This window comes from Sus scrofa, chromosome 9, assembly GCF_054392235.1.
Source record: "Sus scrofa isolate SSC_HxYL_T2T_F1_AM1 chromosome 9, Sscrofa_HxYL_maternal_Yorkshire_Landrace_v2.0, whole genome shotgun sequence".
In the NCBI taxonomy this organism is placed as follows: domain Eukaryota; kingdom Metazoa; phylum Chordata; class Mammalia; order Artiodactyla; family Suidae; genus Sus; species Sus scrofa.
The window spans coordinates 133,631,175-133,654,864 of NC_139391.1; the positions used below are offsets into that span (position 1 = coordinate 133,631,175).

General features: G+C 39.1%; 2 protein-coding genes and 1 pseudogene across 7 annotated transcripts in view; 2 read left to right on the top strand and 1 right to left on the bottom strand.

Moving 5' to 3' along the window:
- The window catches only part of KCNK2 (potassium two pore domain channel subfamily K member 2), a 458,301-nt gene extending 437,893 nt beyond the window's left edge, over positions 1–20,408 (bottom strand). For 5 of the 6 annotated variants that reach the window (XM_084974435.1, XM_084974437.1, XM_021102126.2 and 2 more), the window contains exon 1: positions 20,227–20,408. The gene's annotated coding sequence lies outside the window, so the exon portion shown is untranslated. Of the gene's footprint in view, positions 1–7,213; positions 7,274–20,226 lie in introns of all 6 variants that reach the window. The other variant, XM_084974433.1, reaches the window with a different exon arrangement.
- Positions 8,922–21,790, top strand: LOC100627381 (uncharacterized; annotated as a pseudogene).
- PTPN14 (protein tyrosine phosphatase non-receptor type 14) overlaps positions 20,500–23,690 on the top strand; it is a 365,153-nt gene continuing 361,962 nt past the window's right edge. Inside the window, exon 1 of the mRNA XM_084978023.1 lies at positions 20,500–20,594. The gene's annotated coding sequence lies outside the window, so the exon portion shown is untranslated. The remainder of the gene's footprint in view (positions 20,595–23,690) is intronic.

A 23,690-nucleotide genomic window follows, 5' to 3' on the forward strand; every position in this document is an offset into this window, starting at 1 on the left:
GGGCTATCAGACCCACCTCCACATTCCCCCAGGTCCAACAAGAACACACCTTGGAGAATCTTCTGCAGCATTCAGATGCTGTTCTTGTCCCCAAAAAGAAAGATGTGAGTGAGTCACTGCCTAGTTCCTGGCTCAGAGGACCACTCTAACCCTGGTCTCATGGACACCTCCATCCCTCCCAAAAAGGGCTTGCCCTCTGGCCACAGATGCTCATGCCTCCCCTCCCTCTGTTACACAGAAGTTACCAATAAGGAGCATAAAGATTTGTTAAAAGACTCTTTTAAATGATCAGTAACAACAAATGAATTTTTATCTACTATGTGAGAAAGAAGACGAAATTATCTTTCTAGATGTTCTACAGAAAATGTTAGTATAAAATTGTTATCTTATGAAGAAGCAATCAATGAGTATTTGACCCAAAAATGTGGGGGGAGGAATGTCAAACAGTAAGATATTCAATGATAATTTGTTATTTTTATGGATTGTGTGATATTTGTGGTAGTTTTAAACTTTATAAAATTTGTGGTGTCCTTTACCTTTCTATATAAATGTTAACTTTTGAACTCAATTTTGTATTTATACTTTTGTATTCCTTTTCTTTCCCTTTTTCTTTTATCATTCTTTTTTTTTCTTTCTCTTTTTTTTTTTTTTTTTTTTGGCCATGCCCACAGTATCCAGAAGCTTCTGGACCAGGGACGGTACCCTAGCCACAGCAGTGACATCATCAGATCCTTAACTACTAGGCCACCAGGGAACTCCTGTATTCCTTTTCTTAAAGAAGGTCCTCCAAAGTGTAAAAGTTTGGTTCTCACAAAGGTTCTAAATTCATTCATGATCTAAAAAAAGTACCTAAAAGCCCAGAATACAACATGGTATTAGTGATGAGGAAACCAGTTACATTAGAGGGATTCTTATTTTTCTCTGATTTTCCATGTTTCCTACACTATGTATTATTTTATATTTTTTAACCTATAATAAAAAATGTTTTGAGAATTGAAATGTTCTTTAATAGGCTAACAATTATATATCCTATATCTTATTAACCAACCCCCTTAGGCTGAATTTAAAATATTATTTAAGGGGAGGGAGTGGGAGGGATCGGGAGCTTGGGCTTATCAGTCACAACGTAGAATAGATTTACAAGGAGATCCCGCTGAATAGCATTGAGAACTATGTCTAGATACTCATGTTGCAACAGAAGAAATGGTGGGGGGAAAAACTGTAATTGTAATGTATACATGTAAGGATAACCTGACCCCCTTGCTGTACAGTGGGAAAATAAAATAAAATTTAATATAAAAAAAAAAAAAAAAAAAAAAAAAAAAAAATAAAATATTATTTAAAAATAATCACCACTACACACTCTCTCAGCCTGGACACATAAGAAAAAATCCTTACATATAATTAGCACTCAGTGACTGAGTTATACAATATTGGAAATAAAACTCTTAAAAATTATAGTCTTTTATATTTGAGAGAAATGTCTTGCTAATGATATTTTCAACTTTGTAAGCTTATTAAATTACCTAAATTAGCCTATGAATTAACCTGCCCATAGATTAATTAATAGCAATTCTGAGAAAATATAAAATTGCAACCAGTGCCTAAGAAATTATTAACTACTTCTCATAGATACAAGCCCTCCTCTAAGGCATGAAGGAACACAAAATAATTAAACTGAGAGATAGAACCTGCTATCCAGAGGCTTATAAGTGAAGAAATAAGGATGCACAAAGAAATAAGTCATTAACAAAATTAATATCCATTACCACTTGTGTAAAAAAGTACATGACAGAGACATTTAGAGAACAAAGCAGTATATATTAAGATTCTGATTTGGGGGAGTTCCCGCTGTGGTGCAGCAGAAACAAATTCCACTAGTATCGTTGAGGATGCAGGTTTGATTGCTGGCCTTGCTCACTGGGTTAAGGATCCGGCATTGCCATGAGCTATGGTGGTAGGTGGCAGACGTGGGTTGGATCTGGCACTTCTGTGGCTGTGGTGTAGGCCAGCAGCTGAATTCCAATTCGACCCCTAGCCTGGGAACCTCTATATGCTGAGGGTGCAGCCCTAAAAAGCAAAAAAAAAAAAAAAAAAAAAAAAAAAAAAAAAATTCTGGTTGGGTAGCACTGATGAACTTGGGAGGATCTGAAGAAGGAAATTATCAATGTGTGTTGACATCCTGAATGAGGCCTCAGAGGCCATGAGTAAAACAGGACTGGGTAAGGCCTCCTAGAGTATACAAACATATCTTTTAATTTTATTTGTTTATTTATTTTCTTTTTGCAGCTGCACCTGTGGCACATGGAAGTTCCCAAAGCTACCAGCCTATGCTGTTGCCACAGCAACACCAGATCCTTGGCCCAGTGAGCAAGACCATGGATCAAACCCACATCTTCACAGACACTATGTTGGGTTCTTAATCCACTGAGCAACAAGGGGAACTCCTAAATATATGTTTTAAAAATTCTAGGAAAGCTGAGCATAGCAAGGCTAGGAAACAGTGGAGAGACCAACCTGATGGAAGCAAACAGTATTTGCTGAGGAGTGAATATTCATATGGACTTTTTTTTTCTTTTTAGGGTCATACCTGCAGCATGTGGAAGTTCCCAGGCTAGGGACTGAATCAGAGCTACAGCTGCTGGCCTACGCCACCACCACAGCAACACCGAATCAAGCCACATCTGCAACCTACACTGCAGCTCATGGCAATGCCAGATCCTTAACCCACTGAGCGAGGCCAGGGATCAAACCTGCATCCTCATGGATACTAGTCAGATTCTTAATCCCCTGAGCCACAAGAAGAACTCCTCATATGGACTTTTTTAAAGATGAGTACATTAGTGATGTTTGAAAAAAATCTCATCTCTGCCATGAAATATAAAACTGAGAAAGTAAGTGACATAAACACATTTTAATTGGGAAGATTCTCTTGATTATAAAAACAAAAATGCAAATTATTCATATTTATTCACCTAAGTCCAGTTTAGTTAACCAAGATTTATTTGCATAACTCTCTCTCTTATTCAAACCTAAAAACATGGACATATGTGTAAATATATTTTTCTTTATATATTAGCAAATGTCATATTGAACCAGAATAATGTGTCTTTGTGTAGGTATGGATAGATTAAGAAATCAAGTTTATAACAGTCCATTTAATGGTCACCTGATGTACTCTAGTCAGGCATAATTTCCCTCTATAAGCGAAAGGGAATTATTTTTCACATGTCCAACAGGTACTCTATTAAATCTGTTTCAAAGAATTATGACAGTTAATTCATTTCCTGGTAGAGAGAACATTTTCTCTCTTGGTTGAGGGTTTCAGGAGATAATATGATAATATTAGAGAAGTTCAGCAAAAAAAAAGGAATTTCTGCTTCAGAAAGTAGAATTTTTTTTAATACTTTGAGCTCTAATTCTGGTTTATATAGAGAGATGCAGACTTTGACCCACTTAAGTAGTTGTTCATATCAAATACTGTAACTGTTAAAACCCACTAAAATGGAATATAAAACATAAGAAAGTATATATTGAAATAGAAATAAGAATATGAAAATGAACAACAGAATCCTGTTAGATTCTCTCGTTTCTAAATAGAGACTCCTTATTAGCGCAAACAGCCCATAAGTGTAACATTGGCATATGGAGCGTATAGAACCTCTTACCTTTTTTTTTTTCCCCTTTTTTGGCCCCCCTGCAGCATATGGAGTTCCCCAGCCAGGGATCAGATCTGAGCTGTAATTGCAACCTAAGCCGCAGCTGCAGCAACACTGGATCCTTAACCCACTGTGCCAGGCCAGGGACTGAACCTGCACCCCAGCACTCCCAAGATTATGTGGATCCCGTCACGCCACAGAGGGAACTCCTAGAAGCTCTTCTCTTAAATTTCTCACAAACAGACTTGTGAACATCAGCTCCTGGGGTCCAAATCTCCCCAAAGAGACTGATCAGAAGGTACCAGAAGGTCATAATTACAGTTAACAAGACTCACTTTCAGGTTCACTGATAGCCAACAGCAGACTTAGCTCCTAGGTCAAGGGCTTTTTGGGGCATCTCCCACAGGCACCCAAATGGCATGACTGATACACATCCCTCCCTTGCCACTCCCATTCTCAGTGGTTCCCAGGATGCCAAAATAAAGGCCTCAGCCATAACACTCCCACTTTTACCATTACTAGGCTAAACTGGAGGAAATGTGTTTGTGTTGCATCCTATTACCAACTCCACATATGCTCTCAATTTCTCAAAGAAATGCCTAATGGCACATATTTTACTTTATTTTTATTTTATTTACCTTTCACTTCTTATTCAGCCTCTCTTTCTAGGTCATTAGCAAAGTTCCCCTGGGAGACAGGGCCAGATGCTCATCTGGGTTTACACCAGTATTTATGCCTGGTTGAGCTGGGGTCACACAAAAGGAATATGGAGAGGCATCCCTCCACGCCCCACCTTCAATTCCACACTTGACCCCTACTTGGGTATTTGTTTGCAGTACTAACAGAGGTACACTTTCATTTTACAGGCAGGGGTTGAGGATCAAGGGAAGAATCAAGGAGAAAACAGGTGGGACGACAGAAAGGGCAATAGTTTCTATTCCCCAACAATTCTCCTTAGACTCTGTTAGAGCACCTGGCACAGTCATCAGAGGGAGGCAAACAGGAGCCAGGCTGTGAGAGCTGCTGTCTGGTGACATGCTGGCTCTTGTGTTTTTTCATCTATAAAATTGCTGTGATGATTAGACCATTACTTCACAGTCTGACATACAGTAAGCCCTTGATGGATGGAAAAAAATAGGTCTTGAGAAAAAAATTTTTTCTTTGAATTGCCTACTTTATAAGTAAATATGAAAATTGGAAAAATACCTTGCGGAGCTTCCTAGGACACAGAATAATGCCTTTCTAAAGTACATACATAATTGAAAAATGTGTGTAGACAGTGTCATCAAAAATCCTCAACTCTTGCCTCCCAAGGCCTGTTTCATAAAAAGAGAAAACTTAATCGTTTCTAGCCTAAGGAGGGAAAAGTCCATTGCAAAGTCGAGAAATGTTTGCTTAAGAAAAAAATATGAAGGAAAAAAAAGGATATTATTATTGGAATACTGTTCCCATTATCTCAGATTATCATATGAAGATTCCAAGCAAAACATTTTGTAGATAGTTCAGCTTTTCACCAGCTCTTGGAAATCATTAAAAAGTAAACTACAATAATAAAGAGTGTTTATTTAAGACAATAACTACAAAGCATTATTCAATGTTTGCAATAGATATTCACAGCCACAACACAATGTAAAAATAGAAGCAATTTCTCGGATTCAGAAAAGAATCTCAAAACTCTGAAAATGGCAACCAGCCCTCAACTTGCAACATATGAGCTCTAATGAATAGGAGTTTTGTCATTTTCTGACCCTTATAAAAAGTAAAAAATAAAATCTCTCAGCTATGCAATGAAGGATGATATATTCTGATTTATTTATATCTAGTTCCACCTGAAGGATTCTACTCCTGTTATACTTAAATTTCTCTTCTAAAAGGTATGCATTTAGAATGAAAACAAGCTTTCAGTTTCTCTCTAGCATACCAATTAAAACTTCCACACTTAGTGGGAGATGATGGTTTGAGCCCTGAGGGTTGCAGCAATTTGGCAAATTTTAAAACCTGGTTTTATTTGCCTTATTATCTAAGCATCATCTTGGTTAGTCACTTATTATTTTAGTAACTACCATTTTCACAAAACACAGATTTTAGGAATATCTATCACACTTATTCATAAATGTATTCTCACCTTTCTTCATATTCTAAAGAAGAATGTTTTGTTCATTGGAATAGGTTAATTTTATAGCACTACGGCACAAGACCAAATACTAACCATCCTAAATTTTCTCAAGGATAGTCTAAGAAACACTCACTAATCAATCCTAGAGGATGCAAGCAAAACAATTTAAAAAAAAAAAGGATTTGGTAGTCAAATAAGAGTGGAAAATGCTACAAGTTACACCATACTCAAGGCATATCATAAGGTATGAGAAATACTGCAGAGAGAACATTTAACTGTTTTTATTCTAGTTCCTATAAATATTGTCTTTACTACAAAACTTTTTTGCACAACACATCTATAAACATCCTAAACATTGATCCTTTTTGGTCAACCCATTGGAAAATGCTGAATTACGGAGCAGTAAGGCAGAAAGCTGTATGGAGGATATTTCAGAGACCCCCTAGGGTGTACCCCACAATTCTTTCATTTACGGTGTCCTAGGACTCTCCAGAAGCAATGCACTTTTATGTTATTCTGTAATGAACTTTCTGGATCATGACATAAATCTCAGTAACAGTTAATTTGTATTCCACTCCTATTCCAATCAAACCATTTATTATGCTCAACCTAAATGCCAAGTATTTACAACAACCCCATGGTGGGTAGCTATTACTATTTCATTTTACAAATGAGGAACTGAAGTCAGAGAGATTCATTAAAGATCACGTTGCTAGTAAAGGACAGAATCAAAGTCCATCTGTTCAAAAGCCAGTGCATTTTCTAGCACCTTAGAATGCAAAATGAAGATGAATATTAATATTTTGAGAACTTGTTTTGGAGAAGTCCTACGTTCAGCCCTAGGGATTCACTATAAAGCAAAAATGGACAATTTTCTTGCCATCATGGAGCATGGAGGCCAAAGGGTGAGAGAGACACTAGTCAAATAGTCATGAATATGAGCAAGGCACTCTGTGAGTGATTTAAGAAGTTATAGAGACTATGCATTCCCTCAAAAATTTTACATCTAGTGGAGTGATTTTAAAAAAATGAGAAATTGAATAATAGAGCCTAGTCATGAATATTAATATAAATTAAAATACAAGTAGAATCTGGAGGAGATACATGACTGGCAGAATCCAAATTAACTATATAGAAAAGAACCTCCAGACAGTTATAAAAACTTTGGGGAGAACACTGGACTTTCCAAAGAAAATGAGATACGGGGCTACGAGGTACTTAGCTAAACCTCAAAGACAAGGTGACTCAGCTAAGAGAACACAATAGACATCTGGAGAACAGTGAACCCGATCGTTGCTGCTAGGGTAGAGAGGTATCAACAATGTCTACTGAGTAACTATTACATGTCAGGTACCATGTTCCATTTGGAACAGAGTGCAAAGGACTTTTTTAAACCAAGACAAAATGTTTAGACAGTGAGGCAAATTCTCATTCCTACCTTCACTGTATGGAAGTTACAGGAGGGTGGGCAAACAACTCCAAGCTTCATTTTCATCATCTGTGGAATAGACACAGTACAAAAATCTACTTCATTGGAGTTTTTGTGATACTTAAACCAAAAAGTATCCTCACACCATGCACAAAAATAAACTCAAAATGCTTTAAAGACTTAAATGTAAGACAAGATACCATCAAACTCCTGGAAGAGAACATAGGCAAAACATTCTCTGACATCGACCTTACAAATGTTTTCTCAGGTCAGTCTCCCAAAGCAACAGAAATAAAAGCAAAAATAAACCAATGGGACCTAATCAAACTGACAAGCTTTTGCACAGCAAAGGAAATCATAAAAAGAAAAAGAAAAAGAAAACTTACAGAATGGGAGAAAGTAGAACAGCCTTGTGGTTGCCAAGAGGGAGGGGGAGGGAGTGGGATGGATGGGGAACTTGGAGTTAATAGATGCAGACTATTGCCTGTGGAATGGATAAGAAATGAGATCCTGCTATGTAGCACTGGGAACTATGTCTGGTCACTTATGATGGAGTATGATAATGTGAGAAAAAAGAATAAATACATGTATGTGTGACTGGGTCATCTTGTTGTACAGGAGAAAATTGACTGAACACTGTAAACCAGCTATAATGGAAAAAAATAAAAATCATTACCAAAAAAAAAAAAAAGCAAGAATCAGCAGTCTTGAAAAAATGAAAAATGGTGGGACTTTTTGACGATACACAGAACATGGCCAATGAATGACTGGAGAAGATTAATCAGCAGTGAAGTTAGAATTGTTGGAACAGAGAAAGATGGAGCCATGTTCTCTACCCTACCAGATAGAAGGGCAGGCTGGACATTAGACAAAAAGGAAGAGAGTGAGGGCAGGGGTCACGAACTTTAAAACTAGAGGTTAGAAATGTATTAGGGGGAAATTAAGATCAACAGAGCCTACTGACATTACTGTACCTCACCCAGTGGATGGGACGCTATATAAACTGATTGGTCACATACCAATTTTGATTGAATGTCAACTTGTCAAATAAGTTGAACATCACCTCTAAAAGTAGCAAGGTGAGGAAATATTAAGCCCACTAAATCTCATGTTTCTTACCTAAAACAGCAGGAAAGAAAGTGGTCAGATTTTTCCTACTCTGGAAGCTATTGTGTGGCTAAAAACTAATGTATATAGAATGCCCTGCATAGTGTAGGCATACAATAAATGACTATTAGTATATTAAAAAAATCCATATTCTATAAGAATTCATCTACAGACATCATAGTGCCTTTCTACCACATTATGCCAGGCAATATGCCATGGACAGTCTTCAGTGAAGATTCTAAGCCTCTTTCCTCTTCCATCTCATTCACATGGGCCACAAGTTCTCATCAATGCTGCTACACGCAGTGATTTCTCAGCATGCCCTGCCCCTCCTGTAACACTGCCCCTACCCACTGTCTGGCTTAAAATGACCTAAGCTTCAACTGTGACCTATGAAAAAATGAGAAGCAGTACTTTTGAAATCATACAGACATGATCGTATATCAGCTTTTTTGTGTGTACTTTCCTATTTAATAAATAAGACAGCAGAGGAAATAAAAACTCATCCCAGCATTTGAAGTCCTACAAAAGATATGCTTTAGCTTTACTCTGCATTCACACTTAATTCCAGAAATGTTTCCCAGGAGCCCCACAAGATGAGCAAGAGAGCATGCAGGCCAGGTTTATGAATAATGAGTCCCTGTTATACCAGGGGGCCATGGACCGAAACTGCCCACCTTGGCCAAGCACAACAATAGCTGCCTGCATGAGTTGTCTCGCAGCAGGAGGCCTGGATAAGGAACAGAGTGTTGCCCTGAAGACTAACCAGGAGGATTTGGAAGGGGCCAATTGGAGGGAGGAGACCACCAACCTCCCAGGGTCCTTGGCACTGGAATTCATCTTCGCTGAGAGTGGCACGTGCCACCAAGAAGAACCCTGGGCCAGACCAGGTATTGGCTGAGCAAGATGACTGGCCAGAGACAACCCAGAAACTAACCCAATTCCCATTAAAAAAAAAAAAAAAAAAAAAAAAACAGAGTCCGAGCCACATGGCAAAGCATTTCTCCTGGGTTCCCTTATCCTGCTGTTCTCTGTCCCAATAAAGTATTTCGCTTTCTCAGCATGTGTATCTCCTCAGACAATTCACTTCCAAGTGTTAGACAAGAGCCCATGCCTAGGCCCTGGGAGGGGTCCCCCTTCCTGCAACAGTTATATTCAGAACCAACGTAACGCAGGCAGACCAGGACGAGCTGTTTATTGCAACACTCTCCAAGGACCATTTAGAACAACAGCCAGACTGAGGGGTAGTGTGCTGCAGCATTTGTTTGTGTCAGAACCAAGAGGAACTAGGAAGATTATCCATTGCAATTTCCTACCTGATGTCCTGTCCTCTACAACATATCCAAGGATGCAATCTTGCTATAAAAATTCCAGGGGAGGAGTTCCCGTCATGGCTCAGTGGTTAACGAATCTGACTAGGAACTATGAAGTTGTGGGTTCGATCCCTGGCCTCAATCAGTGGGTTAAGGATCCGGCATTGCCGTGAGCTGTGGTGTCAACTACAGATGCAGCTCGGATCCCGCACTGCTGTGACTCTGGAGAAGGATGGTGTCTATGGCTCCGATTCGACCCCTAGCCTGGGAACCTCCATATGCCGCAGGTGGGGCCCTAGAAAATAGAAGAAAAAAAAAAATTCCAGTGGGGGAGACCACAGACATTTTTTTTAGAGTTTGTGAAAGTTCTGTTGTAAGAGTTTTCCTTCAATGAGCTGAAATTCTACATCCGCACTCTTGGCAGAGGGCATCTTAGAACCTAGTGTCGTCGCTAGCAATTTCTTCTGAATTCTCTCAAAAGACAACTTCAATTCATTCACAATGTGCAACCAATGAAGCATTGTACTTTCTGTGCTGCTCTAATTATGTTTCAATTCCAGTAAATTCAGCAAATAAATTGTATTTGCAAAACTAAAGCCAATATTTACAAAAATGTAAATAAGAATAAAGAGGAAGAGGAATGAAAGAGAGAAATATAGTAAAAGAGAAAAGGGTGAGAGTAGCTAAAGAAAAGCACTTCCTAAAAAACAAGTATTGGTAACTTTTAAAAAGACATAGGATTTCTATTGACAGCATATAGAAGACTGAAAGCCACTGGCCATAAAACACCTGGAAATGCTAGATAAGAGAGTTTAAACACTTTTAAATGCATTGCTGAGCTTGTAAGAAAGTAACAAAATCTCCAGATGCCAAAAATAAAGTAAAATCATGAATATAAAAGCCAACCCAGCAGCTGCCTATCTCCTGTACCCTTGAACTTTCAGCTTTAGTAGGTGGCTCTTTGCATATAAATAGTAAATTAATAAAGGATATTAAAGTCCTACAAATGTAGGACTAAAAGGACAAATCCAAACAGACTTCTCAGTTATGTGCAAATAAATATGAAAACATAGGTGAAATGAACTGCTTTCTAGAAGAGTGAAAAGCAAAAAGATAGTTTTCATTAAGTCGAGGACGACTAGGCAGTTAACTTATCTATTTAGCAGGGTTCTTAACTTATTAACTAAGGCGATTAAACAAAAGAAAGAAATAAGAGGTGTAAACAGCAGAAATTAGGTAACATTTACATTATTTGAAGATTAGATGCATGTATACCTGAAAAATCCAAGAGAATTCATGAAAAAACTCCTATACTGCAAAAATATGAAAATTCAGAAAGATGTCTGAGTTCAAAATTAGTTCAAAAAATAGCCATAATCACCAGACACACTCTAAGGAAAAGATATACACACTCAAAATAGTATCAAAAAGATAAAATATCTAGAAGTAAACTTAGTCCAAATATAAAAAAATTTATATGCAGAAATATTTTAAACACTGCTGAGAGATACAACATTAGACCTTAATAAGTGGAAAAACACATACTGTTACTGGGTAGGAAAAATCATTGTACAAAGATGCCAATTCTCCCTATACAAATGTTTATTACCATTTCAATTAAAATAAAACTGGAGTTTCTTTTTAAATAGGCAAGCAGATTCTAAATTTCCCGTGAAAAAAGAAACCCAAGGAAAATCCTGAAAAAATTAAAGAGAAATGATGGCTAGACTCATTAGATATTGAAAACTATTTTAAGGTTACAATAATTAAAAGAGTATGATGATACTAACATAGTTAAAACACACTAATCAATGGATCAGAAGAAAGAATCTAGAAATAGGAAAAAATACATTGAGTTCTTTAGACTATGATGAATATCTGAAGATAAAGATGGGTTACTGGATAAATCTATTATTCAATAAATAATCCTGTATTAACAGAGTAGCTGTATGATGAAAAATTGTTTCATTCCTATCTTATTCTTTACTTTTGAGTAAATATCAGATGGAGAAAGAATTTAAAACATTTTTCAAAGACATAGAAAAGAAAAAGACACCATAAACCATTAACAAATACCAAAGGAAAAATTTCTTTTCTTTAATCTTAGGGTATAAAAGGCTTTTATAAGTATGACACAAAATCCAGAAGACAAAGAGAAAAGAATAACATTTAAACATGTAAAGAAGATAAATTTCTTCATGGCAAAAAAAAAGGAGGAGTAAATATTTGCAAAAATATGTAATTAGTCATTAATACACAATGACTTACTAATAAGGCCAACAGACCAATTAAAAAAAGATCAGAAGATATCAACAGATGATTCAGAGTATAAAAGAAATGGCTCCTAAACATTTTGAAAGATATTGCACAATGGAATACTACTTAGCCATAAAAAAGAACAAAATAAGGCTATTTGCAGCAACATAGATGGAACTACAAACTCAGTGAGGTAAGTCAGAAAGAGAAAGACAAATACCACATGATATCACTTATATCTGGAATCTAATATACGGCACAAATTAACCTTTCCACAGAAAAGAAAATCATGGACATGGAGAACAGACTTGTGGTTGCTGAGGGGGAGGGAGTGGGATGGACTGGGAATTGGGGGTTAATAGATGCAAACTATTGCCTTTGGAATCAATAAACAATGAGATCCTGCTGTGTAGCACTGGGAACTATAACTAGTCACTTATGATGGAACATGATAATGCGAGAAAAAAGAATGTATATATATGTATGTGTGACTGGGTCACCTAGGTGTACAGTAGAAAATTGACAGAACACTATAAACCAGCTGTAATGGGAAAAAATGAAAATCATTTAAAAAATAAATACATGATACAGAATTTCACTCATAGTAAAAGAAATTCTACATAAAATCTTTTATTATCTTACCAAACAGAATTCCAAAAATCAAAATATTTGATACTTTTTGGTGAGGGTAGGAATAAACAGGCCCTTATCCTCTTTGGTATAATAAAACTAGTGCTACTATGTTGGTAGTTTGTCCATGCCAACCAAATTTTAAAAAGCATAACAGCCTTACCCTGACAACCTCTGCCCTAACAACTTTACCCAACTCTACAAATTTGTCTTCTAGAAATGCTTCAACATGTACTCGACATTGCAGGCACAAAGCTATTTATTAGTTGAGCATGAGCAAAAGACTGTTTAAGATCGGAGACAACCCATTGATGGGCACTGGGGAAATACATCCTGCTTTATAGATATAAAATAGATTTTAAAAATAGCCACTGAAAAGTATAACTAGGTTCTGAAACTGAACAATCCCCAATGCAGGCTGCTGGGTGGAAGAAGATGGAAAACTGTACTGTCCATGATTTGTGTGAAAATAGAATATATACATATATTTATATATCCATAAACACAGACTCTCTCTAGAAGGACATGTAATAAAACCAGTCAACTGACTGCAGTTGACTCAAGCAGAAAAGTGGGTGGTTGGTCAAGAATAAGTACAAAATGTGTTTTATCTTGTATCCTTTTTTGAACCATTTAAATTATGTACCAAGTCTATGTATTAATTATTCAAAACTTAAAAATTTTAAGTAATGCACAGTGGTCACTGTCTCAAATAAATAAATAAATAATTGATATGCTATGCCATCTCAGCCTGGTAACTTACACAGTTTGACTAACCATGTGAAAGGGTTGGGGTTTTTTTTCCCCAAAATACAAGCATTACACCCTTTCTGAATGAAAGAAGAGGGTTATCTTTGCTGGAGTCTGTTAGAAAAGCTGGAGTTTGTTAGAAATAACATACCAATATAAATATAATTTGAAGAGTAAAATGCTACCTGAAGGAAAACATATCCATTTGCTCTGCGGTTTAAAACACATGAGTAATTTGAGCATAAATTTGCAACATTTGTTCTAATAAACATATGCAAGTCATTATTTAGGAAATTATTTTAAATTTGTAGCTGCTTTGACCAAAAAAAAAAAAATTATAGGTCTTTAGAAAAGATACATTAAAAAAGAGATGTGCATTATTCCACTCAACTTCCCATTAAGATGTTTCATATCTTAATTCTAAGTTAATCATAACCATCTACATAATGACGATAAGTTTAATTTTAGCAGCAAAAGTTTGATGTTTTTAATACAGGGATAATGTTTTAGGAAATGTGATGGCTATTTCTTTAATATGTGATAATTCTCAAAGCTCACTATGTAAAGAATAAACATTAAAATATAATAAAATCTGTATGCTAATGTTCCAGGCATCTACTAAAGAAAGTGGAAAAAATTTTAGGGAGAAAAACACAGCTGTGTGACTATGTACCTAAAATCATGGAACTATCACATGGGAAAACTTTACACAAAACCCTCTATGAATAGACTTTATTATTATACATTTCACTAGGCTTAGTCCCAAGATTTCATTCTCTTATTTCCTACTTCAGTATTTGCTATGAAAGATCTCAAAAATATGGAAATAAGAACTCTGGCGAACATGACAACTTTTTTCCTGCTAACTGAAGAGCATACTTTGATGAACAATCCTTAAGAATGTCAAAGTAATAAGCAATGAGATCCTGCTGCATAGCACTGGCAACTATGTCTAGTCACTTATGACGGAGCATGATAATGGGAGAAAAAAGAATGTATATATGTATGTGTGAATGGGTCACCTTGCTGTATGGCAGAAAATTGACAGAACACTGTAAACCATCCATAATGGAAAAAAAAATAAAAACCATTTAAAAGCTAATAAAAAAAAGAAAAAGAATGTCAAAGTAAGTAACCAAAAATTCAGAACTATCACCCTGCTAAGTTAACTGACACATGCACAATGAGCATCACCCATGGGTTCAATATCATATCAAGGTCACGGCTACTAAAAAAAGAAAAAGTGTGACCAAGTGTGAGACACACAACCACACACCAAAAAATGCACAAAATGTGAGTAAGTTCATGAGTGAGGACTGAATGAGGTGTGCTACAGATTCAAAATAAGAGTCCAGAGAAGAGGGAGCTCAAAGAGGACCATATAACCTGCAAAGGCCCCCAGGCTTCATCAGGATGTTATAAACAGGGAGCTTTTTTTTTTTTTTTAATTAAAAAGTTGAACCTAAAAAAAAAACTCCAAAAGGAGTTTATGGGAGTTTATGGCAGAAATGAACTTGATATGTGGAAAATAGGAGGAAGTAAAGCAAGACAAGTTGAGAGAAGACAGGACTAGGGGAACTTCAGAAGCTGAACAAATTAAGGAAATTTCCCAAGATCACACAGCCAGTGAGGGGCTGTGCCAGGACGTGGCCCAGCAGAACCCTCACAGATTTTTCTCTCACTTCCCACCTCAGATATATTTTCCAAAATTTGCAGTTAGTAAAAAAAACTGTTTTCAAAACGAACAGCTATTGTGGTGGGTTAATGGTTCTATCATCGTGAAAGCATCTTCTTCAACCTTCTTCCCATTCTAGAGATGTTCTCCCATCATCCCTTCATCTGGCAGGTTCCCAATGGGCAAAAACACTCCTTTGCTACCTTCTCATCTTTGCTGGGGGCTGCTCCACCTAGAGAGCATGCCCTCCTTTCTCCTGGCTTGTGAACAAATTCTCACTTCCCTTCCATTATAGACTCCCAGAACATTCTACTGTCTCTCAGTTCCTCTAAACCCATACGAATGCCTCCTTTCTCTGATGCTTTCTAGTGTGTGCAATTTTCACCACGAGACAGAGCTCTCAGTTACAGACTTACTTGAATGTTCTTAATGTTGATATAACTCTGATTTCTAGAATCTTACTAAAAATGCCATTTGTATAAGAATCACACCCTATTTTTTCTGTGTCTTCCCTAGCTCTAGATACGTATTATTTACCTTCCTCACTCTTTGCCCTTTTCTTTACTACAGCTTTACTCAAATGGTTTCACAGGTCAGAAAGACTCGTGGCCAATTTCTCCTGGGAGAAGAACTGAAAACAACAGGAAACTTGTAGATTTCCAAGTCACTTAACCTTTTTAAAATGATCTCACTGAACATAATGTCAGAGAGTACAGAGCTAAAATAATAAAGATGGGCTTCTTCCGCTGCTTATTGTCTGTTTGAAAAACACAGAAAAATGAATTATGGGTTCTAAAACTTGAAATGTTCAATTCACCCACTTCAGAAAAATAAGCATGTTAAAATGCAATGTTTATTTTAAAATTTGCTCCTAGTAGCATCCAAAATTTAAAATCCAGATGAGTCACAAGTTTATCTTTATGTTTAATTCAGGGACCAGAACTAGTCAAAGGTCAGTAAGAGCTGAGTCACTACCAATTGATATGCAAGATTGTGACCCCCTAACAGTTCATAATGTTCCTTCAAGCAACATAGTCTCAGGGTTACTCAGCAAGGGATTAATTTGATAGGTGGATAGTTAGAATGTAAAAGATTTCATTAGGAAGACTATGGGCTAAACTGTTATTGTTGCAAGTCTTGCAAAATGATTTATGAAATACCCTTCTATTTTATCTTGTGATAATTCTTGCACATACACATGTATGGGGTAAGATGATTTTTTAAAAAGGTTTTATAATTCTAACAGGTGCTTCCTTAAAATTCTTCCATTTAAGACTGACATTTAATATATTCTTAGGAGGACATAAATTCTACACTTTATGCACAGATGATAATTTGACTTGTCAGGAAATACAGAAAGGTTTTGATATATATAACTGTTTACCTTCACTTTCCACAGTATCTAGCAATGATTCAGTAGGTCCTTCAGTGCCTTCAGGCCACTGCAAACAGTACAATCTGGAGGATTTTATATTGTCATCATGAACTAATGAAGCTACACCTGGAATTTACCTGGTCATAACACCTAACTATGGATTAGATGATGCTCAGGACATGAGTAGAGGGTGGGCAGCAGAAAAGGTGTTGATGGAGAGAAAAAAATGCAATAAAGAAAAAAAAAACATGATTCTTTTCTTCAAAGGAGCTTAAACCCTAGACAAGAAAAAGAGTTGATCATTTCCATAGACTGAATTGTGTCCCCACACATTCTAAACAAGAAGAAATCGAGTGGATCATTGCCATGGACTGAAATGTGTTCCCCTCTCACACACACACAGCTGGATTTGTTTATACTTTTCCATTAAATGCAGAGAAAATCAGATATGGAAAAATGGTTTTCAGGCAGTGGACAAGAGGCAGTGCAGGACTGTGGTGATGGAGAGAAGGGAAACATGACAAGCTGTACAGAGGGACCCAATTCAGGCAATCTCCAGGCTGCAAAGAAGAGGGAGGGAGGCTAAAAAGTGCCCAAAGTTGGAGTTCCCATTGTGGCTCAGAGGAACCAAATCTGACTAGTATCCATGAGGACTCGGGTTCCATCGCTGGCCTTGCTCAGTGGGTTAAGGATCTGGCATTGCTGTGAGCTGTGGTGTAGGTCAAAGATGAGGCTCGGATCTGGTGTTGCTGTGGCTATAGTGTAGGCTGGCAGCTACAGCTGTGATTGGACCTCTAGCCTAGGAACTTCCATATGCCAAGACTGCAGCCCTAAAAAAAAAAAAAAACAGAGCCCAAAGTTGAGGAGACGGAGACTGAGTTGGGGAAGGCATAGATGGCAAGAATCTGCAGGGCCAAGAACAGGAGAGAAGGCACCACATGGAGAGAGCATCTGAGCCCTGGAGCCCTGCAGGCTGAGGACTGGTTGACACATGCGTGAAAGGCCAGGACTGGTTGACACATGGCAGAAAGGAGTAGAACAATTTCCAAAGATCACGCAGGGCTGTGAAGAGTTACTATTCCCGCCAACTTTTAAGGATCAAAAAACTCAGCAGCAAAGTGGTGGGAGGCTTCTCAGGAATCTGCTATTTCTCATAGAGGTCTTACGGAACTAATTGACCGTCAAAACCATGTGTCCACACAGCTTTGATAAAAAGCAACATTTAAAAATACTTATTATAAAGAGAAATGCAAATCAAAACTACCATGAGATACCACCTCACACCAGTCAGAATGGCCATCATTCATAAATCCACAAATAACAAGTGCTGGAGGGGCTGTGGAGAAAAGGGAACCCTTCTGCACTGTTGGTGGGAATGTAAACTGTACAGCCACTATGGAGAACAGTTTGGAGATACCTTAGAAATCTATACATAGAACTTCCATATGACCCTGCAATCCCACTCTTGGGCATATACCCAGACAAAACTCTACTTAAAAGAGACACATGCACCCACATGTTCATTGCAGCACTATTCACAATAGCCAGGACATGGAAACAATGTCCATCGACAGATGATTGGATTCGGAAGAGGTGGTATATATACACAATGGAATACTACTCAGCCATAAAAAAGGATGACATCATGCCATTTGCAGCAACATGGATGGAACTAGAGAATCTCATCCTGAGTGAAATGAGCCAGAAAGACAAAGACAAATACCATATGATATCGCTTATAACTGGAATCTAATATCCAGCACAAATGAACATCTCCTCAGAAAAGAAAATCATGGACTTGGAGAAAAGACTTGTGGCTGCCTGATGGGAGGGGGAGGGAGTGGGAGGGATCGGGAGCTTGGGCTTATCGGATACAACTTGGAATGGATTTACAAGGAGATCCTGCTGAGTAGCATTGAGAACTTTGTCTAGATACTCATGTTGCAACAGAACAAAGGGTGGGGAAAAAATGTAATTGTAATGTATACATGTAAGGATAACTTGATCCCCTTGCTGTACAGTGGGAAAATAAAAAAAAAGAGAGAGAGAAAAGTTAGAAAAGATTACGGCGGCTCCTGAAATTAAAGTCAGAAAGTAAATGCATCTAAAGGAAAGGCTATCCAATGGAATTTGCAGAATGTATAATTTAGGATAAGAGTTGACAAGGACAATAGGTTTGCATTGAACTTGAAATATTTCTTTTTGAGTAGGTTACTGCTTGGTATAATGCTATTTCTATGTATGAGCTATTGAGCCACATTCTCATATTGCCTGAAGCAAGAAGGAGTCATTTAGTGCATTGAAGTAGGAATATGCCTTTCCAATGGCCTGAAAGATTTTTGCACTGTGTGAAAACTGTTTAGTCTGTAAAAATACCCACACTATTAATAGTTGCAGTATTAATAAAACAATATAATACTGAAAAAAATAAAATAAAATAAAATAAAAATAGTTATTACAGCAGCACTATCCGCAATAGCCAAAAGGTTGAATCAGCCCTAATGTCCATCAATGAATGAATAAATAAGCAAAACTTGGTAGAACCATACAATGAAATATTATTTAGCCATTAAAAGGAATAATTTTGGAGTGATATTAGCAAGATGAAGACATAGGACAGTGCTGAACCTTCCTTCTTCCATGGACCAAATGTATATCTACACACATAGCTGTACATTTCTCTGAGAGAAATCAAGAAACTAGCCAAGCAACCCCTACACATCAGGTGACAGCAAAATTATCCACATTGAAACAGGTGGGAAAGGCTAAAACGCACTCTCACCGTAAACCCCACCCCAGCACAGTGCCATACAATTAAGAGTGAACCCCCAAGTTCCCCAGCTTCACCCTAAGAAGCAAAGGGTTTGGACAACACGTATAGCACCCCTACTTTAAGGCTGCCATCCAAGAGCCCCCAAATCATCCATCTTGTGAGCCAATGGAGCTTGCACAAGTCCCACAGCACAAAAGCAAAAAAGAGCAGTTTTTAAATGGGCGTGGGAGCCCTTCCCGTGGCTAACCCCCCAGGCTCAGCACAGAGCAAGCACAAGAACACTCAGCTCCCAGTTTTTCCCTGGAAGGAATGTGACAGCCTGCTTTACTAGATGCTGTCTGAAGTTCTAGTTACCCAGCATTTAGGAGTTAACTGGGATCATCCCAGAAGCCCAAAAGAGCAATCAGGCAAAAAATAATATTTAAAGTATCCAAATCAAACAGAAAGTAAAAGTCTGTTTGCATATGCAGCGATATCATATATGGAAAACTGTAAAGTCTCCACACACACACACACACAAACTGAAACTAATAAACAAATTTAGTGAAGTTATAGAACAGAAAATCAATATACAAAAAGTATCATTTTTCTATATTAACAACAAACGATGGGAAAGAAATCAAGAAAACATTTTCATTTACAATATCATCAAAATAAATAAATAAATAAAATTTGGGGGAATAAATTTAACCAAGGAAGTGAAAGATCTGTACACTGAAAACAATAAAAACACTGATGAAAGACATTGAAGAAATTAGAAGAATTGATGCTGTTAAAATGTCCATACTACTCAAAAGGATCTGCAGATTTAATTTAAACCTTACCAAAATTCCAGAAGCATTTTTCACAGAAACGGACCAAACAATCCTAAAACTCATATGGAGCCACAAAAGATGCCAATGGGCAAAATATTTTGAAAAAAGAAAAACAATGCTGGAGGCATCACACGTCCAGATTTCAAACTATGATACAAAGCTATCGTAAGCAAAGTAGTATGGGACTGGCATAAAAGCAGATGCATAGATTGACGAAATAGACTAGAGAGGCCAGAAATAAACCCGTAGATATATAGTCAATTAATTTTTGACAGGCGGGGTATCACTTATAAGTGGAATCTTTAAAAACAAAAACCACCAAACTCACAGGAGCAATGGGCCACGCCAGCAGGGGCACCAGCCAGAGGCTTCCCCAGTCCAGGTCGTGAGTTGGAGTCCTCGCTTCTGCTCGGCTGTGTTTTCTGGTCGGCTGCCCTGGGCGGGAGGTGCGCCCTCAAAACGGAGCGGAACAGCCAGAGGCCTTGTCACCGAGCCGACCCTGCAGTACCCGAGGCCAAGCCCCCTGCGCACCTGCAGCTCCGCTCCGCCCCCTGACGCACGAGGGGCGGTGCCTGCCGTGGCCACACCCCCAGACTCCACCAGAGGGGCTGTGGTGAGTCTCGCAGAAGCTGCAGAGGTGTGCCCGCCGCCTGAGACGTGGCCCTGTCATGGAGTCCCTGTCCTGTGTCCATGAGGGTGAGTGTGGTGGGCGTCTCGGCAACTCAGACCTGAAGACTGTCTTCCCCTTTCATCATATTCCCCTGGGGCTGTGGCGCCTTCCCACTTCCCTGTCCGCCCGCCTTGCGGTGTGGTGATCCCGGCACAGGCTGCCTGTGCTCCTTGAAGGGGTCTTCGGGTCCTCGGAGAGACAGAGCATCTTCTTTGGCCCTAAGGGGGAAGAAGAACGGGCTGAGACCTTTGCCCTGTCCTGGAGGCTGCAGCCCTGGGTTGAATGGCAGCACCTGCGCTGAGCCAAAGGTGCTGACCGATCAGCTGGGGCGCCCTTTGGCACCGCTCACTGGCCGCCGTCAGCGGGATCTGGATGGCGTTGCGTGTGAGGGTAAAAGACCTTCCCAAGAGTTGGCGTCGCCCCTCCTGCCTCTCCGTGCTTGTGGTGCTGGGGCACCTGGGTCTGTGGGTGGAACCCTGCGGAGGCAGCTGGCCACCGGCAAGGATGAGCAGGCCCCCATCCAACTGCCACCTTCCAGGGTCTCCTCCTGTTATTGTCTGTCACCACCATCTGTACCCAGAGGGGGCCCAGTGCCTGGCCTGCGGGTGGGAGCCCCAGGAGTAGGGGAAAAGGAAGAGGCCTCCCTGCTGTAGGGGCCACCAGCCAGGCCGCAGGCACCACCCCCAGCCCAGACCCTGCGCCCATGGGCTGCCCTCTACCTGTGGTGCCTGCCTGCTAGGCCTGTTGGCCGTCACCAATGCCTGACCAAGGGCATGGTGCCTGCCGTGCAGAGCTATTACCCAGTGGGCACTTGGCCTATCACTTGGCCGTGGTGCTGGGCAGTGCTGCCAACCCCTCACCTGATTCCTGGTCCTGGGGTGTTCTCTGCAGGTCCCTGGCAGGGCTGGATGGTCTCTCTCTGCTGGGCGTGATTTTGGGGCCCTACCTGATGGCGTGACAATCCTGAGCCCTTACCTGCTCCTCGTGGGCACCTCTGCAGGGGTAGTCTTCGTAGTGGCTTTGTGGGTTCTGTGTCTGGGCATGTTCTCATACCTTAAAGCAGCTGCCAGATCCCAGCTGCATTGAGGGAGGGGACTGCTGATGTTGCTGGGGAGACATTCCAAGTGGGCTCCCTTCTTGGCGCTGTTGCTACGTTTCCTTCCACCAATATCTACCCATGTTCCACCATAGAAAGGACTGTGTGGATTCATGTGGTCCCTGAGCCTGGGCAGGTAAGGACTTCTCTCCACCCCAGCTGTCTTTAGGTTGGGGCTGTCACAGTGCCTGAGCAGCTACAGCGGGGGCTACAGGGAGGGCTGGGGCTACCACAGTGCCTGAGCGCCTACAGGCCAGAGAGACCCACCCCACACATAGCATGCTCCTGGACACCTGCACACCTCACAGGAATACCTGGCACTTCAGGCCAGGGTGGGGACCACAGAACAGGCTCAGAGCCAGGGCCTGGCTGGGATCAGTGTGGGATCTGGCCAAAAAAAGCATTTTTATTCCAAAATAAGTAAATTAATAAAACTCACAGAAACGGCGTAAAAGGGTGATTGCCAAGGGTTGGGGGTGAGGGAAATGAGAAGAGATTGGGAAAGAATACAAACTTAGGGGGAATAAGTTCTGCGGGATTCTTGTATCACAGGGACTATAGTTGATTAACCTGTACTGTAGCCTTGAAGTTTGCTGAGGGAGTAGATCTTGTGTTCTTGTGTGCACACCCAAAAAAGATAAATATATAATGTGATGGAGGAGATGGATGTTTTAACTCAGTCGTGGGAAACCTTTCATGATGGATGCATATATGAAATCATCCATCACACTGTAACCCTTTAAAATATTATAATTTTGTCTGTCAGTTACACTTCCGTAAAACTGAAAACAAAACGGAATGCAATACTGATACATGCTACAACGTGGATGAACCTCAAATACATTATACTAAGTGAAAGAAGCCAGACACAAAGGATTACATATTTCCTGGTTCCATTTATGTGAAATATCCAGAAGAGAGAAATCCAGAGGCGGAACACAGAATGATTGTTGCCAGGGGTTGGGAAGAGGAAAGAATGGGAAGAAACTGCTTAACGGACAGGGCTTTTACTTTAGAGTGATGGAAATGTTTTGGAACTAGATAAAGGTGGTGGTTTGACAACATTGTGAGAGTGTTACGTGCCGCGAATTGTTCACTTTAAAATAGTTCTTTATATGTTTATGTGAATTCAAGTTCCTAAGTTATTTTTCAAAAATCTCTTACTAGACAAAAACAGTGGATGGTGTATGCAGTCAAGCTTTAGATATGAATTGCCACTTAATTGAGCTTTAATCAGGCTTTATCTTAACAAACACAATTTATTTTCTCCAGAAATTTTGATGGAAAGACTTTCAAAATGTTAGCTCCATAGTGAATGACAGTCATCATTGCCAAAATATTAACATAACAAGCAAAATTGCTAATTTGTTTGCAGTTTACTGAAGAAACAAACATTGTTAAGAGAATAGGGAGGATTTGTTGATGCTGACTCTCTGCCACATTTGTACGGGAAGCCTTGAAGCTTTTATCTTTTAACCAAATATGAATTGCTTTTTGATTCAGCACTGCTACCCTAACAAGTAGGAAATTTCTGCTACTTTAAATTCAGCTGAGGACGAGAATTATATCAAGTGTATAATAATTGAGAGCTGTTTAGAAACATGAATGTAAATGTTCTGTGGCTTACGGTCGGTCCTTTGTTTCAGCAGTTTATGCATTTGGCTTCTCTAGCCTATTTTTGTATTCTGACTGTGGAGATGACTTCTGAATCCTTGTTTCACATATTGCAATGCCATTTGATACTGGAAAAACTGGAAGATATGACCAGTTTGGGTTTAGTTTTCTTTGGTTTGAATGCAAATCAAAATGGCATGGAAACATCCCAGACATTTTTGCAATTGCACTTTATTTTTAACAAGAAAAAACAATTCATTTCTTTCTTTGGATTTCAATAAGGAGGCAACATAATGTGGAATTTGGGAGTCAGAAGGCCCTAGATTTCTTTTTTTTTTCTTTTAAAATTTTATTGGAGTATAGTGAATATTGTCTTTGTTTCAGGTGCACAGCAAAGTGAATCAGTTATACA